General features: G+C 27.9%; 1 protein-coding gene and 1 long non-coding RNA gene across 4 annotated transcripts in view; both read left to right on the forward strand.

Moving 5' to 3' along the window:
- The window catches only part of LOC127287088 (chymotrypsin-2-like), a 164,747-nt gene that overhangs the window by 52,817 nt on the left and 97,968 nt on the right, over positions 1 to 13,962 (forward strand). Inside the window, exon 1 of one of the 3 annotated variants that reach the window (XM_051313844.1) lies at positions 9,721 to 9,880. The exons of the other annotated variants lie outside the window; for them this stretch is intronic. The gene's annotated coding sequence lies outside the window, so the exon portion shown is untranslated. Of the gene's footprint in view, positions 1 to 9,720; positions 9,881 to 13,962 lie in introns of those variants that run through there. 3 annotated transcript variants of the gene reach the window in all.
- LOC127287150 (uncharacterized) lies at positions 10,006 to 11,328 on the forward strand. The gene is made up of 3 exons (XR_007843846.1): positions 10,006 to 10,542; positions 10,617 to 10,794; positions 10,922 to 11,328. It is a non-coding gene; the product is annotated as an uncharacterized LOC127287150 (long non-coding RNA).

Here is a 13,962-nt window from a genome sequence, read left to right on the forward strand (position 1 = left end):
TTCTTTTACAAAATAAAGCTGCCATAATTCACAATTTTTTAGTTGTGAATAGTTAAAGTTAAGTAGTTAGAGAAGTATGTAGTTAAAGGAGTTAAATGAGTAGTAAAAGAATTTGGAATGTATTTGTCATGTCAGCTAATGTTATTAAAATTGCATATGTAAATAGCAGACTCTGCAGTCAAATTAAAGGGCACTTGTACCGGGTTTACTCGGATCAACTGCGAAAAATTTTCGAGGAACTAGCGAGTCGAAAGTGGGGGAACCCCAGTTCTTGGAAAGGTTTACGTCCAGTCGCCCGAATCCATTCTCCCGAAAGTGCATATGCCCGAATTTATTCACCCGAATACATTTGCCCGAATCCATTTACCCGAAAACCATTTGCCCGAATATATTCTTGAATATTTGCCTGAAAAAAGTATATTACATATATTCTTACGTGAATATATTCATATTCAAAAAAACAAACACATATTCTTACGTGAATATGTTCATATTAATAATGTCATTTGTATATGTATCATAACAGTTCAACGTCAAAATTTTCGTGCAATTATAATTCCAATTATTCAAAATTACAAGTTCTCATACGTATATTACATATATTTCGAAAAATGGATTTAAATGTAGAAAAGCCAAGAATTGTAGGAAAAAAATTAATTATTGACGGATATATGTATGTGCGATCAAAGCCGTCTACTGCTACTGCTACATCATATGGAATACACAATTGTAGACCTATGAAACTTGTTTCTGATTTTGAACTCGCAATAATTAATTCCTGTCGGTCAGTATATCCTGGAATTACTGTGAGTTGTTGTTTTTTCTACCTAGGACAATCATTTTATAGAAATATTCAAAACGAAGGACTGCAGGCCAAGTACAATGATCCGAATGATGATACAATACGAAAGCAAAGTCACATGCCCAGTAAAAAATAAAAGATACAAGAACGGCGGATTGCGGTTACAAGCTCAATAGCTGGTAAACGAATCCATGAGAATCTCGGATACAAGCACTTTTCGGTATCCGAAATGATCATAAGCTTGTAAACGCACTGAAATGGACGACTTTTGTAGGTCTTTTAATCAAGAAAAAACAATTAAATGAATGCAGAAACGATGGAAAATTAAATTAGAAGCAAAAATAAATAATTATTTTTTAAAGAAACGTACATTTAAACAAAAAACAATTATTCTTACTAATTCTAACCTCTGCATTAAAAACATTGTAAAAACAGTGTTTTGTTGGTAATTTTACCTTACCGATATTGGATATTAATTTAACGTGGGTTTTTCGATTTTCCAATTTCAGAAGCAATTCATAATAATCAAAATATTATTAAACATAAAACGGTGCTCATTTTTAATTTCCTTTCCCCCTTTTAATTAAATCATTTTAAATTGCATTAAAATAGAAAATTCGAAAAAAAACCCTCGTTAAATTAATATTCAACGTTGGTAAGGTAGAAAACCATATTTTCCGAATAGCAACATAAAATTACCAACAAAACACTGATTTTACAATGTTTTTAATGCAGAGGTTAGAATTAATAAGAATAATTGTTTTTTGTTTAAATGTACGTTTCTTTAAAAAATAATTATTTATTTTTGCTTCTAATTTAATTTTCCATCGTTTCCGCATCCATTTAATTGTTTTTTCTTGATTAAAAGACCTACAAAAGTCGTCCGTTTCAGTGCGTTTACAAGCTTATTATCATTTCGGATACCGAAAAGTGCTTGTATCCGAGATTCTCATGGATTCGTTTACCAGCTATTGAGCTTGTAACCGCAATCCGACGTTCTTGTATTTTTTATTTTTTACTGGGTGATTTTCAGTCTTGCTTTTGTCCCTCCTTGTGATGTAATAGGCGCCTTCGAAGAATTGTCAGACGTGATATCAGATGAATTGTTGAACGTGTTAGATTACTTTGATCGTACATATATCCGTAGACGAAGAGGTCGTGGTCGACGTCGACCTGTGCCACCTCGCTACCATCCCGATTTATGGAACCAGTACGAAGCAACCCTTCAAGGACTTCATCGTTCAAACAATGTTAGCGAGGGTTATAGACTTTCTGACAAACCTTAGCCACAATATTGAATTATAATAATTCACAAATTTCACACAATTTTTGTAATACTGAATTGTTTTAATTATTTTTTCTTCAAGCTCTAATAAAATACATTATAATTATTTTTGTAATGCCCGAATTTACTAGTTTTCGGGTAAATATATTCGGGTTAAAATATTTCGGGTATTCAGCATTCGGGCGAATGTACCACGTTTTTTTCCAAAAAAATGTCCGTTACTTTTGGGTTTTTGTTTTTTTTCTAATTTTGAGTACCGATTCTAAAAGAGCGATGTCAAAGACGTAAGGAATATCTCTCACGGATTTTTTAAAACCTTGGTCGACGAGAAATTACGATCAAAAATTGATGTTGAAATGTGTTCGTAAAACTATACTTTTTGTATTTCAATTTTATTAATAATGTCTGACACTATAGATCTGTCAATTTTTAGCTGCTAATATAGCGAATAATTTTTGTACTTGAATATTCTATACATAGAATTTTAATAATATTGTTCAATATATGATACTTGGTCTATGAAAAGGGGGCTTAGGTGTCAAACAATCATTTTTCACTTTTTTACCCATTCGGATAGAGTTTGAGATGCTCTTTCTCATAGTGAAAACAAGAAAGTCATAATTTTTAAAAAAGTTTACTAAAAGTGAAGTGAGAAAAGTAAAATTTTTAAATTTCGCAAATAGAAAGAAAATTTACAATTTGTTCAGTCAAACTTTAAAATTTACAGTTATTTAATACATTATTAACAAATCATTTTTTATTGAAAATTAAAATTTGATCAAAACATAAATTCCGAAATTTCGTAAATTTTATAGCCTGATAACATTTATTTGAACTTTTAAAAACTTGAGATTAATGTTAATAGGGAAAGGTGGGGGAATTGGAGCCCCTTGAAGAAGATGATTAAAAAAACAAACTTATTGTTATAATAAAATATTGTTTTGGTCATATTTTACTCTCTTTGTTATTTATCATTAATTACAATTAATTGGAAATTAAGAATAAGAAAGTAAATTTGCAAAAAAAAAATTTTCTAAAAAAATGCATTTTCTCCCAATATCCCACCTGTGGGGTATTGGGAGATCTTACTTGAAATTACAATAAAATGATATAATTTATATTTTCTTTAGATTTTTTTTATTTTGTCAATAGTTCTCGACAGATGAACATTTTACAAAATATTTAAGACATAAAAAACACCTACAGCTTTTTTAATATTAAAGTATACATTAATAAAACACAATTAAATATGCCACAATATCATATTTTATAAGTGAATCTTGTTCAATTTTCAAAGAAATAAGAAAAGCCATATCGAAGTAACGAAACTCTGTTGGCTGAAACTTTTCTCCTATTAACCTAAAGAATTTTCACAGGCCATAATTTGAAAAAAAAGAAGAAAAAAATAAACAAATTTAATTATTACCTCTATTTTTATTCATTTAACCAAATCTACACATATTTATCTCTAATAAAATCACAAAACACAATTAAATAAATTTCTAACTATTTACTTTGATCTCCAGAATTATTTTCCGTTTAAGAAAACCCGAAAACTTGATTTTTCCTTGTAGTGGAAAGTATACATATATAAATATAATATAATATGTAGAGTTCACTTGATTTAAGTTCATGTCATTCTAAATTAAAATGTTGAAGTTAATAAACTCCAAATATAACATTAGGTTGTATAGATGGGAAAATTTTGTAATTTTTATTCATTAACACAATTAATCATTTAAAACTATTTAAATCGACAAAATTATTAATTGATATCATTAATTTTTATAAAAATATGTACGATAATATGCTCTTTGTAATAATAAAGCTGATTGATGACTTTACAAAATAATATAATTATCTATTTAATGCGTTTGTTATAAGAGACATTTTCTCAAAAATTTTCACAGCCTCCCCTGGTCGAGCGCGTTAAGGCGCTCCCAGTGCGGTTGAAATTGCTTCTCCAATGGGCACGGAACGGAGTTCGTCAACGCTTGACGCGCACGTGCTGACGTCACAAACGGAACTGTTGACAACTGTTAGTCAGTAAAACATGTTTAAGTTTTGTAAAGTATAGTAGTGATATATAAATATCATAAATAATTATAGTAAAATTTTGATTTAATGGCTTTTTATAGGACAAGGAAAAGATATTAAGAAACATCTTTAAAGTTTCGGAATCGGTACCGATTCCCTCATCAGAATTTATTTCATCTAAAAGAGTAATGTTATAATTAGAACTATTTTAAGGTTATAAATTCAAAAAATGCAAAAAAAGAAAATTACATAGCAATTAATTCTGAGGAATTAAATTTTAAGAATAGTTGTGAATCAAATAAAGGATCATTTCTGAAAAGAATATTATTTATGTAGTAATTTAAGATTTTTAATTCTTTTTATTATTAAAGTCATAACATACCTGTTAGCATTATTAAGAAATTTTTATATAATTTGAAAAAAGTTGTGTAAAAAATTAAATTATTTAAAAATGAGAATTTAAAAAGTTTTTTTAAAATTATTAATATTATAATGGATTTTTTGATCCATTTTAGTTGAATCACAACCTCTTTTAGATGAAATAAATTCTAATGAGGGAATCGGTACCGATTCCGAAACGTTAAAGATGTTTCTTTATAATTAATAATTCTTTAACGTCCGAGAGAATATATTTAAAAGGGTAAGTAAAAACGATAACATTCGGACAAATGGATTTTAATTAAGTTTTCTCCAACGTTTCGAAATCACACCGATTTCCTCTTCAGGGAGTCAAATAAAAACGATGAAAACTCCCTGAAGAGGAAATCGGTGTGATTTCGAAACGTTGGAGAAAACTTAATTAAAGTCCATTTGTCCGAATGTTTCTTAATATCTTTTACTTGTCCTATAAAAAGCCATTAAATCAAAATTTTACTATATTTATAATTAATTGGGACATAAAGAATTTTAATTATAAATAATTATAGACTATATTAAATTAAAAGAAGTTATCACTTTATAATCAAAAATTCATCTTTCATTTAATTGTAGACTATATATATAATAATTATTTAATATTAATATATAACATCATATATTATATAATATAATAATAATATTATATATATATCCTTTATTTAAATTTTAAATTAAATTTATTTATTTATTAATATTAATAATTCATTAACTTAAATTAAATTTTAATTGTTGAATTTTAATACCACTATCTTTGCCTAACCAATATAATTTCTTAATTTGGGCACATACTACCAGAGGGGTCACCGCATCTAGGAAAATCTAATGCAATTCGATTGAAACTTGTTACTCGGGGGTTTTTAGGGTCTTTGATTGCGAATCTGAAGTCAATTTTTGAAAATTCAAAATGGCGGATCCAATATGGCGACCGAAAATTTTAAAAATCCACGAAATTTGCTTAAAACTTGTTACTCGGAGGTTTTCGGGTCGCTGATTACGAATCCAATGTTAGTTTTTCAAAATTCAAAATGTGGATCTAATATGTGCTCATTGTAGTACAAAAGCTGACCAAAAGCGAACGTCCTGGATTTTTAAAACTTGCAATGTTCCACTCTGCCTATTACCAGCAAGAAATTTTTTCGCCGCTTATCACAACTAAAAATGGAATATTACTTACGATCCGCCATTTCCAATTTTAAAAACCAAACGTGATATTTGTAATCAGCAACTATAACAATCAGCCTTTTTCAAGGCTACCAAATCATCTCGAAAAACCCCGAGTAACAAGTTTCAAGCGAATTGGATTAGATTTTAAAAATCGTACGCCATATTGGATCTGACATTTTGAATTTTTGAAAACTAACTTCAGATTCGCAATCAGCGACCCCAAAAACCCCCGAAAACAAGTTTCAAGCGAATTGCATTAAATTTTCAAAAAATCATACGCCATATTGGATCCGCCATTTTTAATTTTTGAAAACTGACTTCAGATTCGCAATCAGGGACCCCAAAAACCCTTATAGGTATGATCATCTGTATTTTTGAATGGAATGAAAAATGTGTGCCACAATGGGTTAAAAAACAATTGCTTTTGTACTTCTGGCAATTTTTCCCAGAGTACAAAAGCACATTCTTCCCATCTTTTTTTTCAGTGTGTAGTAAAAACAAAATTTCGCTGTGGACTTTCATGCGAATTCCTTGTAAAATATTGTCGTTAATCGACGAAACATGTTGTAAATAACTATTAGGAATGGTTAATATACATTTAGAGTGCTTATTTATGCAATAATAAGAGTAAATTAAGATATAATTAATTAATAATAAGTGTTTTAAGTGTACAGCGCATGCAGTTGTTGAGTTACCATGTACACTAGATGGCGCTGAAGATTACTTTGTGAATGAATTTCTAAAATTAAGCCCTTGAGTGTCAAATATGTAAGTGAATATAAGTTTTAAAAAAATAGTTCGATTTATTAAAACAACATTTTTCATTTGTACAAATATAAAAAAAAAATTTATTACGAACAAAAATTTTTTTAATGAAAAAAAGTTTTTTTCATGATAAAAAATTTTTTTTTCCTTAATGAAATGAGAAAGATTAATTTTATTTATTTCAAACATAAACCATTCAGTATGAGGTACTTAATAACAGTGACATAAAGAGTCAAATGAATGCCCATATAAGGTGAGTAGTGTAATGATAGGTTAAGCTATGATGTTTAATGTAAAATTGAAATTGATATTTTTGACACAAAAAACTTTTTTTTTCTCAATTAAATGAGAAAGATTAATTTTGACGCAGAAAAACTTTTTTTCCCTAAAAAAATTTATTTTTCATAACAATAAATTTTTTTTCTTAATAAAGTGAGAAAGATTAATTTTGACATAAAAGAAACTTTTTTCCCTAAAAAAATTTTTTTTCTCAATAAAATGGAAAAGATTTGGGTAAATGCACTAATTACGTCGCGATTCGAGTCAAAACACCTCTGAAATATAAAATTCGACATTTCTATTTTATAAAGTCAATTTAAGACTTATTAAACTAAAAGGTTATGTTATTTAGATGTTAAAAAAGATATTTAACTCTATAAAAATCGATTATTTAAACAAATATGAGAAATTAAAACTAATACAGTAATTTTCTATTGCGGAGCGTTTGTATCAGTTACGGTGTATCAATTTCGGTGACCAAAATTACGTGTATTTTCAAGATACTTTGCCCGCCAAAATTGGAGCTAATGGAAATCTTAAAAATGTTTCAATTACGGCGGGGAAAAAAATTTGATCTCAAATAATTAAATTAATAATTGTTTAAATGTGCATCTTTATGAGTAATTGAATCAAAAAAAGATTGAAATAATTTTTTTAATCATTTGGCAACAGTTATATTAAATATAATAGTAATAATAGTTATTTTTTATGAACGCGCCGTAATTGGTACACTTACCCTAATTTTGACATAAGAAAAAACTTTCTTTCCCTAAAAAAATTTTTTTCCTGAAAAAAATCCTTAATATAATGTGGTTCAAGAACAACTTACACCACCACAAATTTTTGTTTTATTAAATAAATGATTTACATTTGTTTTCAAATTTTAAATTCAGAGAAAGATTAATTGTGACAAAAAAAATATTTCATTAAAAAAATTTTTGTTCGTAATAAAAATTTTTTTTTATATTTGTACAAACGGGTCATGCACATAATACGTCACGCGAACAGAGGGAGAGGGGGTCTAGATAATTTTGACGATCCATAGAAAAAATGGCTCTAATGTATGGAACCAAGTGTGACATGGGGATGGGGGGGGTCAAAAAAGGGTAAAAATTGCGTGACGTATTATGTGCACCACCTCAAATATAAAAAGGTATTTTATTAAATTAAAAAAATTTTTGTTCGTAATAAAATTTTTTTTATATTTGTACAAACAAGTCGTGCACATAATACGTCACGCGAACAGAGGAAGGAGGGGTCTCGAGAATTTTGACAAAATAGAAAAAATGGCTCTAATGTATGGAACCAAGTGTGACATGGGGATGGGGGGGGGGTCAAAAAAGGGTAAAAATTGCGTGACGTATTATGTGCACGACCTCAAATATAAAAAGGCAAAGCCCATTTGTACAGGGTACTATAAAGATACATTATGTTTATTGTATATTAATTGGCTGCATTGTTATTATAATCATTGAAAATTAAGATACGCAAATTTTTAATGAAAGTTGTGAGTGAATTACAGAAAAAATCAATGCTGTTGTTAAACTGATTTGTCTCACTGCTCAGTCGTTGATCACTAAATTTATAGTGTAATTTTCTTTAATGAAAGGTAATTTAAATAATGGTGGGTTTCTAGGCGATCTTTGCGGAACGTAGAAATCAAATAAAAACAACAGGTCTGAGCAGTTAATTCGACCATTGATGATTTTAAATAAAAAAAGAAGATCAGAAAACAAAAATCTTTCAGACATTAGTGGTATTTTATGTTTACGTCTAATTTCACTATAATCATGATTATTATAATCTAACGGCAAACCAGTTTGTCTGGCAGCAAAACGCAATAATCTGTTTTGAACTCGCTCTATTAAAACAATAAATTCATCTTGGTAAGGCCGCCATAGTATTGATGCAAATTCAAGTATCGGTCTAACCAAAGAGAAGTACAAACATTTCAAAGCATCAATATTTTTGAAGCGCCTTGAATTTCTGGAGATGAAGCCCAAAACTCTGGTGGCTTTATTTACTGTATATTCTCCTGGTATATTCTCCTGGTCCTGAGTACAGGATATTACCTTAAATATTTTTAAGTCATCAGCAAATAAAAGAAATTTAGAAAATTTAAAGACTACATTAATGTCATTTATAAATAATATAAAGAGGACTGGTCCCAGCTTTAAACCCTGAGGAACTCCAGAAGATGTAATAAAAATGTCGGAAAATTCATTTTCAATACGTACTTTTACATAATTCCTGTATATGATTGCATAATATAGGTATTTAAATTACTTTTTGTGCTTAATAAATGGAATTACGAATTCGGTATCTTTATAATAAGTCCACTTTAATTGGTTATTTTTGTGTTTTTAACAAATGCATCTCTCAATTGTTGCCATTTCTGCTGCGGATCTATAGATAAACAAAAAATAAATCAATTACTTTTGAAAATAAATATATTCGCACATAAAAGTAACAGGTATAATTAAAGCTTTGTGTCGGATTCATAAAAAAACTAAAAAGACATTCTATTCATTAGTCCTGAACCCTGTGACATAACCTCAAACACAACATTATTTTTTAATGAAAATAAAATTAAAATAAAAAATGAAGACAACAATTTTAAAAATTTCTAATAATACTTTCATTTTTGTTAAAAACCTTTGTTAGGTTATCTAAAAAATAAAAATCTTTCATTTAGTTTCACTTTGGCAAGGGTCTCTGTTTGAAAAAACAAATAATAAATTTTTCATTTATCAGTGAATAATAATGTTATTAATTTTGTAAATAATTATTTATATTTTTTTTAACAATAACAATATACGTACCAATGTCAATTTTATTCATTTGTAATGTTAAACGTATTTCATTCCACAGTTTTGTCCTTTCATCGATGTCAGTAACTTTTTTTTGGATTGTATACCCATTCCGCAGATTTAATAACAGTTATACAAAATTGCATTTCAGCTATCTCGTCATTATCCACATCCATTTTTCTTTCCAACAACAAAAATAATAACTTTAAAAACGCAAACCACAAAATACTAAACAAGGCATATAATAAGTGACACAGTAACAAGATTAATGGCTTACAAAGTGTGACACCAGGTGTAGCACAATTATCATATACTTTAAAGGTATTTATCCATTTTCAATAGATATTTGTTTTAAATAGAAAGATTAATATTAGATAATGAGAAACTTTTAAAGCTATCAAAATACTTACGTTTTACTTTTTAGTTCATTAAAATTTAATGATAGAAAACATTTAAAATTATTATAGAAATTAAGGATAAAGGGTTGGCCACAACATGATTGTCTGCACAAGCGTCAATTAGATTGAGAGATGCAGACAATTTGTGACAAATTTCAGTTTACAGTGCAAAGGTGTAAATGTAACATAATACTAATTCAATAACGCTATCATTCTATATTTTTATTAGTGAAACCGTGATTGGAGATATAATAACTGTCAGTAATATTCTATTTTGCTGTAGTTATATATCTATAAATAATGGAATTTGATATAAATTAAATTGTACAATTGGTACAAGAAAATTCGTGTATTTATGAAAACAGTTCTGATCGTTTTGTAGATAATTTAAGAAAAAAGAATGCGTGGATAAGAATTACTAAAGAATTTGAAAACATAACTGGATACCCTATGGAGAGTGCGTATTTTGTTACTACTTTCATGAATGAAATTAATGATCAAAAAATGTTTTTAGAAAGCAAACATAATTTAAAAAAACATAACCTTTACAATACAATAACATGAAGAGGAGAAATATTTCAAATTGTAAATAAAGAAACCAATACATTATATTATAAAGATAATATATCAGTGACTATAAATAATAAAATATATTACAGTTTTATTTTTTAGAAAAAGACATCATAAACACTTGGAAAAATTTTAAAAAAAGTATGTTCAAGAGCACAAAAAAGTTGTAACTTACAAATCATCAGGTTCAGCTGCATCGACAATTACAAGCGATTGGCCTTACAATTCGTTAATGGATTTTTTGAAAAAATATGTTGACCGCAGAAGGTAATATTAAACAATTTTTTATAATAAATAATAGAAACACTAAAGAGAAGGATACTTCTATTGTATTTTTTACTTGTAGGAAATTATTATTACAATAATTATAAACATTTTTTTTTGTTTCGAACAGAACAAGGAGCAATATCAAATATCCAACCCAAGAAACTATAAATGCAGATGAAACTGAATATATAAGCAGCGATGATTCTGACAATGCTGTTATGGACTTAAATTAAAGTAATAATGTCATTCGAGAAATATTAATGTTAATCGAGAAAACGATTTTCTTATTTGATATTTCCTAATTGTAATTTTTTATTCTTACTAGGGTAACGGCACCAGTGAAAGAACATTTAAGGAAATACATACTTTTATCATTTATTATTTTTGAATGCAGTTATTGAAAATTTTTTTACCAATTTTTTTCGATAGCTAATTAAGTGTAGAATGCGAAGGTCATATTTAATTTTCATAAATATAAGATGTTAATTAAAATTTTAATTAATAAGTAAAACATACCTATTTCACCAGTGAAAGAACAAATTGTCTAATGAAAGAATTTTCTGCATCCAGTGAAAGAACGATGTAAAATATATATTTAAAATATATTTAAAAAATATATTAAAACAAAGATAAAGTAATAAAATGTTTGTAATATACTAAAATAAAGGTAAATTAATGATAATTATGAATATTTTTTAACTAAGTTTGCAGAATCTTATTTTTCATTGAAAATGCATTTATAACATACAATTAATCATACAAGAATAATATTATTGTAACCTAACAGTGTTAACCTATTTGATTTTGTCATTTTTTTGTTTATGACTTCAGACTATTCGTTGAAGGTGTTCCTTCATTGGATTGCATTGGAACCAGTGAAAAAACATTTCTGTTCTTTCACTAGTAAATAAAAAAAAAACCCAATGACGGAATTTGCTTTTCTTATGGCAAATTAATATTTTATTAGCTTTTAAATGAAAAGAAGTATTTCTAATACACAAGATAAATTTAGCTTAAAGAAGACCGACGATTTAAGGCAGTTTAAATTAGTTAAATGTGAAAAAAGAAATAACGTGTCAGAGAAGAGTTCTTATTGTTGAAGATAAATTTTTGCAACACAACATTTTTAAAAATTATTTTTTATAAAATTTACGTGTTAACTCTCCAGGTATCTTAGATACTAAAGACGTAAATTAAATAAGGAACATAAATATATATAATTTATAATACCAAATTGCTTATTACACTAATTAGAATGCAAAACATAAAATTTGTTCTTTCACTGGTGTCAGTTCCTTCACTGGTGCCGTTACCCTATTTGATTTCAGTTGACCAGGATTTTTCAATTGGAAAAATACATGAAATACCACTTGACTGCAGAACAATTGATTACTTATCAATATTGAAAGAAGCATGGGGCAGATTTCCTCATAAAAACAAAGAAAATGTAGCTATGAAATAGAAAAAATATTTCATAAAAACTTAATTTATAAATAATTCTATAATTCAGCATTAATAATTCCAAAACTTCATCTGTCTCTATTTTAAGCATTTCAATAAAAATAATTTATAAAAAACCTTACAACCCATCAACACATTCTTATCCTAATTAAAATTAATCGTATAAAATTGATTAACCGTATAAAATTCATGCCAATAAATTATTCAAATCTTTTTCTCAGTTTTGAATCTCAGTAAATGGAAAAATGTATAATTTATATTTATAAAAATATGTTTTTTGTATTATTAATGGTAAATATTATTTTATTCAGAAATTTGTTATTTATTTTACGTAACTTACAGTCTCCTATTTCAATATTATATTAATACATAAAAAATATCATTACTGTACTTTACAAAACTTAAACATGTTGTACTGACTAACATTTGGCAACAGTTCCGTTTGTGACGTCAGCACTTGCGCGTCAAGCGTTCACGAACTCCGTTCCGTGCCCATTGGAGAAGCAACTTGAGAGCTATGATGGTCGAAGATTCGAGTCCCAGAGTCAACTCGTCGGAAAAATTTAAAGAATAAGTGATGAATACTAATTTTTTTTAATTTATTAATATTATTGACGTCAAATAAAAACAAAATATAACGAACTCTAATTTTATTATATAATAATTTATTACATTCCACTTATTACAATCGATTTAATATATTCTTATACTATCGGCACCAGTGACTCACATATTGCCAGCCCGCGTGTGCCACACGAACGGCGGGCTATATGGACAGCAATGGCACGCACATTGAGCTGCGTTCTAGCCGGCACGTCGTCCGATCAATATGACCGCGGACAGAACATGGCGCGCCATGGGCTAGGCATTTTGTTATCTTGGTAGTTAAAAACATCTTACAAAAAGAAATATATATTAACTTATTTCACAATTTTAAATTTTTTCTTACTTTAATCGTATTAATCATATTTTTGAATCATTATTAATATAGAAAAATAAAAATTAGAATCCAAGGGTAATTAGGTGAAATTAAAATTCTGGTTAATTAAAATTTCTTAAGTAAAATTGTAATAAATATTTATTTAAAGAAATATAAACATAAATGATATATCGAGATCAGAGAAAAAGCCAAAATTCTGTTTGGAAATTAGGGAAAAGTCATCGAAAAATAAAATCTTGTGTTAACGCTGATTAAATTATAATAAGATTTAATATAATTGAATTTTATTTAATTGCAATAAATTGAATGAACATGTAATTAATTAATTAAATTAAAAATAATTTAATAAACAAAATTATTTTTAAAGCAATGAAATCAGGGATGTGTCCGGAAACGGAACAAAAAGGAAAAATCACTTTCGTTCTATTCCGTGCTTGAGAACAGAAACAAAAATACTGACGGACTTTCGTTTCGTTCCAAGACCAGAAACGAAAAAGGATATAGATATGTTTCCTGCTAAAGCACTGCGGGGACTTTCGTTCCGTTCTAAGACCAGAAAGGAAAGTCGATGCGACTTTTGTTCCGTTCCAAGACCAGAAACGAAAATGGATAGAGATATGTTTCGTGTTAAAGCACTGAATTCATTCGGTCCTAATAGTAGGACTGCGCATGTCTAAAGTGCACATATCACTACTGCGCATGTGAAAAGTTTAATTGAGCCTACTGCGCATATATTAAGTGCAATTATCCCCACTACACAACTCCAA

The sequence above is a fragment of the Leptopilina boulardi genome, unplaced genomic scaffold (assembly GCF_019393585.1).
Source record: "Leptopilina boulardi isolate dan_hultmark-lab unplaced genomic scaffold, ZJU_Lbou_2.1 LbouV2_122, whole genome shotgun sequence".
NCBI lineage: Eukaryota > Metazoa > Arthropoda > Insecta > Hymenoptera > Figitidae > Leptopilina > Leptopilina boulardi.